Raw genomic sequence first — 6,000 nt, 5'->3', positions numbered from 1 at the left:
GACGTCATTTAGTGAAATAAAATGCTCTCTATGGTGAAATTAGACAGTATTAGCTGTGCGCCCGCAAAAGCTTTACGCATGCTACGGGCGCACCTTGCGCGCACTGCCGCCCGTCCTCACAACAGTTTTAGTTGGGAGCACGGTGGTTGGGAGTGACTAGCGTAGCGCGCGAGAAGCATAACACACTGTGGCGCCATCTAGATGACAGCAAGTCAAACCTCCTGAACTGAGCGCCGAAGAAACGTTTTTCTCTTTTATTAACGACAGTAATGAATGCATTGGAAGGCTAAGTTTTTTTTCTAAATGTAAATCAATTGGATGAAATGAAAATGTAGATTCTAGTGCAAAGTTGGAGAAACTTTGCTCGGGTAGGGTCGGGGTCGTTGCTATGACGACAGTGTACGCCGTACATAGTTAAGCCTAGCATCAAGAAATTCTGAAGTTTATCTCAAAAGCGACTAATATTTCAAACCTATATTGTTACGGAGGAATGAGAATGCACAAAATAAAAGCGAATACAACCGTTTAGAGCAAGCTATCGCGTCGAAAAATGCAGCGGCGACGCAGTATTCGGTCCGAAGCGGGCGAGCTGGGCGTCGCCATGTTGTGAATGTTAACCATGCAAGGCTGGTAGCGAGAGTGAGTTTTATTTTTTTCCAATTCTATTTGGCATTTTTATATACAGAAATGAACGACCGCACAATCATACGGACGCGGAAATACGAGGTCTGTTAGAAAAGTATCCCACTTGATTTTTTTTACGAACACCTCATGGATTTGAAACAAGCACGCTTGCACCAGCCTACCTTGAACCTTCGTGCGCATGCACAAATTTTTTCTCGCCTGCCGATAGCGTCAGTCACTGGCACGCAGCGTTTGAGTGAGGCAGTGCGCAGTGCTCTCGTCGGTTTTTTATTGCAAGGAAAATGGCGGAGCGACAGGAGCAGCGCTGCTGCATCAAATTTTGCCAGAAACTAGGCGACACCCAAGTGGAAACCATTCGGAATATTCAGACGGCTTTCGGTGACAGTGCTATGAGCAGCACACAGATTAATCAGTGGTACAATTGGTTTAAAGATGGCCGCACATCGGTGGAAAACGAGCCACGCTCCAATCGGCCATCAACATGCCAAAATGACCAGGTCATTGCCGAACTGAACGCTATGGTGATGCGGGACTGTCGCGTGACTATCCGAGAAATTGAGGAAGAAGTGGACATGAGCAATTTCTCCGCACATTCCATTATCACCGAAGATTTGGCCATGGAGAAAGTTGCGGCGAAATTCGTGCGGAAGCTGCTCACGGTGGAGCAAAAGCAGCTTCGTGTTGAAGTCTCACAGGACATGCTGGATTTCGCAAACAGTGACGCCGACTTCATCAACATCATAATCACTAGTGACGAGTCTTGAGTGTACAGGTACGACCCGGAAACCAGGTCCCAGTCGTCAGAGTGGAAGCATTCCACGTCACCTAGACTTAAGAAGGCCCGCCAATTGCGCAGCAATGTGAAAGTGATGCTGACTGCTTTCTTTGACACCCTCTGTGTGGCACACCACGCGTACGCACCCCACAAAGTCAACATTGAGCGAAAGAATACTACAGGGATGTCCTCCGTCGCCTGCGTAATGCTTTGCGACGCAAGAGGCCGAAGTTGAGGTCAACAGGAAATTGGCGCATCCATCACGACAATGCTCCTGCACATTCCTCGCACTAAATTAACACTTTTTTCGCGAAAAACCAGACTGCTGTAGTTCAACAGACTCCTTACTCTCCTGATATGGCCTCCTGTGACTTCTGGCTGTTTCCCAAAATCAAGAGGCCATTGAAAGGAGCGCGATTTTAGACAAGAGAGGACATTATGGCTGCAACGACAGCTGAGCTAAACTCCATTCCGAAAGGGGCCTTTTCGGAATACTTCCAACCATGGCAGCACCACTGGTAGAAGTTTGTGGAGTCCCAAGGAGACTGCTTTGAAGATTATTAGGTTTCCAACGCTCCAGATACGCCAGTTTTTTTCTTCAGCAAAAGGTCGGATACTTTTCTAACAGACCTCGTATTACAGTGCTGATGACGTTTCTGTAATTATGTTTTTCGGTGTATATTCTCACCAAGTCTCTGGTGTCGAGGGAACACATTAGCTCGGAGATCGCTGGCTAATGAGTTCTGTAAACTCATTCGGTACCTAATGTCGTTTTCATCGAATGACATTATATTTTCTCGTGTGGCAGCAAACTAATGTCATTTTGAACGAACGTCATTCGATGGGAATGACATTAAATTTGCCGTGTGGCAGGGGTATAAGTTTGCTGGTCCGTGACAGTCCGCTGAACACCCCTAATACTGTAGAATTGGAACGGCCTGGCACTCTTGTTATCAGCCGCCGCGGTGGCTCAGTGGTTATGGTGCTCGGCTGCTGACCCGAAAGACGCGGGATCGATCCCGGCCGCGGCGGTGGAATTTCTTAGGAGGAGAAATTCTAGAGGCCCGTGTACTGTGCGATGTCAGTGCACGTTAAAGAATCCCAGGTGGTCGAAATTTCCGGAGCCCTCCACTACGGCGTCTGTTAGCCTAAGTCGCTTTGGGACGTTAAACCCCATAATCCAAACCATAAACCAAACTCTTGTTATCAGTCTCTTCATCACCCGCAGCGCCACGCGTTGTCATTCCGGCACTCCGGTGTTCCGTCATGTGTGCTGATCTTTTTTACTCGCGACTGTACGCTTAAGTTTCTTCATTCCAGATTAGATCTTAAAGCAGGCACGAACAACGTGGTTTCGATAACTATATTTAATCCCAGCTCAGAATTACTACATGAACGAAGCTGCAGTCCTTATAGTTGTCTAACTCCGCAACATAAAAACGCGCAGCTATAGTACCAGCCGCAGGAACTTAACTTGGTGCGCAGGGCAAAAATTCGAACTTTATCAGCAATTCGTCGCATTACTTTCTTCGCTGCGCCACCTAAGAACCTGGGGAGAGAGCAAACTGAATCGATGGCATACAGCTTCGCGGCGGCCGTACAGTTTTTCCCGCATAGCAGCAATGCTGACGAACAATACGTCCCTTCCTGTGTTCCCTCCTCCTATTTTTCTAATGCATATATTACGCCAGAAGCATTTGCTCCTTTCAATCACGCCTCTGAAGCCTCAAACTTTTTTTCTGATGAGAAAGAGAAGCAGTATCAAAAAGTAATCGGAGACTCTAAAAAGCAAAAAAAGAAAACCTAAAACACTCCCTCCTGCCGACGTTTCCTGTCAGGTCCTGTCATCGCCCGCTCTGTAGCTTCCGAGGTCAGATCGATGGCGCATTCTAATGACGACACTAGTGGCGTTAACGAGGAGCTCCCGCTGTATCAATATCGAGCCGCGCGGCAAATCGATGCACAAGAAGGGAGTCCCTTGCTCGAAGACTCAAGTCGCCAGCGCCCAAGCAGGACGACCAAGAAGTCTTCATCTCCGCGAATCTCTTGAAAGAGCAATAAAAGTTTTCTCTCTCTCTCTCTCTCCTGGCTTTCCCTCTACCAGGTGTCCCAGCTAAATGTAACCAAGCTTTTAAAAAACACAGGATGTCCTAGCCGTCTGAAACCAAATGAGGGTTGTTTAGAGTCGCGTGATCTAGTCTGCAGTATTTTTTTCGTTCTTCAAGATTGACTAATTAGTTAAGCTTAATTAACTAACTTTTTAATTATTGACCTGAGGGACAAAGTGTCAGTGGAAAAGTTGTAGATCGCTTTGAGAAACGGCTCACTGAGACATTTGAAGCAAAGTGATATTTACGTAAAGTAGTTTTTTTACCGGTCTTTAAGCTTCCACATGACAACTGTGCCACTTCAACGTCCCAAGACGCGCCTTAAAGAATAAAATCCGTTTTTTCTGAAGTCCTCTCCTCGGTGAGACTTTGGGTGCACACTGGGGCAGAGAAGTGAGCGAGCAGCTGGTCACGTGATAACTTTCTTTTAAGGCCTATAAATGAAGCTACGTAAATCGTAATTTGACAGAAACAGCACTACTAGAGGTTTTTCGAGGCGATCTAAAACTTTTTATTGACACTTCTTCCTGAAGTCAAAATTAAAAAGTTAGCTAATTAAACTTAACTACTTAATTAACTTTTAAGGGCGAAAAAATACTCAAGACTAGGCTACGCGACTATCAACAACCCTCAATTTATTTCACTGGACTAGGACACTTCGCCTTTTTTAAAAGTTTGGTTACATTTAGCTGGGACAGCCGGTATATGTATTTAACCCTTTTTCTGCCTGCGAATATTTCTACATGCCTTATCTCTCGGGAACTTTCAACTTCTATGCTCGTGGACAAAATATTCGGAAGGAAATTCAACCCGACATGTCGGCCAGGAAGAAACTATATGCGCATCAGATATTTTTAAAAAATAACTTCTGCTCTCAAGCTGGTAGCCTTTATATTTTTTTTTCATTCTCTAATGAAAACTACTCGGTTATCGAGAAGTTTTATTGGAGCTCATAATAACCTCTACGAACTGTTGGCCAATAAAACACGAGACAGCGACCCTAACAAATGCACGGCATCGCATATGACAAGAATATCGGATTTGTATACTTGGAACCAGTCATCAAAAAAAAAAAAAGTAAACCTGTTCACAAAACAACCCTTCCCGTCCCGTTCAACCAATTATAAAGAAAAAAAACTAAAAAGAAGTGTGCATGACGCACACTCAGATCATGGTTTGTCTACAAAGTGTGCATAGACAAACTACGGCGCTAAGGGAAACACAAACAACAGGGAACAATACAAAGGAACGAAGCATCGTCGACCAAAGGAAAAAAAAATGCTGGGGCTTAGCTTTGGTTAAGCCTAGGTAATTCCGAAAGCAAGTGGTGTAACTTGTAACATCTTCGATATACATAGCCTCCATCAGGTTAAACGTTAACACATCACAAGAATCTTGACTCGCATCCGAAGTCTTCCATAGCTATACCGAAGAACCGGCGAGCAGGCGCTACTTTTCTCTACACCTGATAGCGCCTGGAAGTCTATGGATGACGTCATACCACACGCTGCAACACACATACATCACCGCAGCAAAGCCTGCAAAATCTTGCAACTTGTATAAGGTGAATCATTTGCCGCCGTTCGCAGGTGGTCGACCGGCCGCGAAGTTCTAGCTGCGGGGCGCTGAAGAGCCGACTTGGTGCCCCATCTCTCGCTCTCGTATGACGTCAGTAGTCACATGACCGACCACTGACCGTGAAGGGTAGGCTGCGGTACCGCGAAGAGGTGACACCTGGCGTAGTATTGCTTTCGCAATAAAATGTATAGAAACTTAAAGAGTTCACAGGCATGTAAAATACGGGACGACAGAAAGACAGGACGAACACATCAAAGGCATCAATTGTAGGCTGTTTTCAGCTGGCTTCTCTGAGTCGGTCGTCATGGCAGTCGCGGAAACGCTCCTCAAGAAAAGGAATCCCGGTAAGCGCACGTTTGCTGCAAAAGCATTGGATGGTCAGCAAAAGCCTGAAGTGGTACCGTACCTGCAAAAAGTATCCCACGACCTGAAAAAGGCGGCTAATCGGTTTGGCGTGCCGATGTTCTTTTCAGCCCCTAAGAAACTTGCTCAGCTGAGCCGCCGCATTACTTGCGAAGTTGGAAAAAGGGGCTGTCAAAAGAACCATGAAAAACGTTTTGTGCAGCGCGCTATGAACGTCGTGTACAAGATTCCCCTGTCATGTGGCAAAGTGCACACCGGCCAGACAGGGCGCTGTACAAACGATCGGCTCCGGGAGCATACAAAAGATATCTACAATAAGGAACGTACTAATCTGGTTGACCACTGCATTGCTTGCACCAATTGTGAGCCGCATTTCCTTAGCGTTTCAATCCTTGGCAGAAGTGCTCAAAAAACAACCCGTGAAACCTTGGAAGCTTTCTTTATCAGGAAAGGGGGACAGCACTGGATTACTGACACGTCTATCGTTTTGTATAATGCCGAGAAAAATTTCCTATCGCGTCTTATATGATT

Source organism: Amblyomma mixtum, chromosome 9 (genome assembly GCF_055824585.1).
Source record: "Amblyomma mixtum isolate Tamu chromosome 9, ASM5582458v1, whole genome shotgun sequence".
Taxonomy (NCBI): domain Eukaryota; kingdom Metazoa; phylum Arthropoda; class Arachnida; order Ixodida; family Ixodidae; genus Amblyomma; species Amblyomma mixtum.
The sequence above is the reverse complement of the archived record's forward strand: the minus strand, read 5'-3'. Positions refer to the sequence as shown.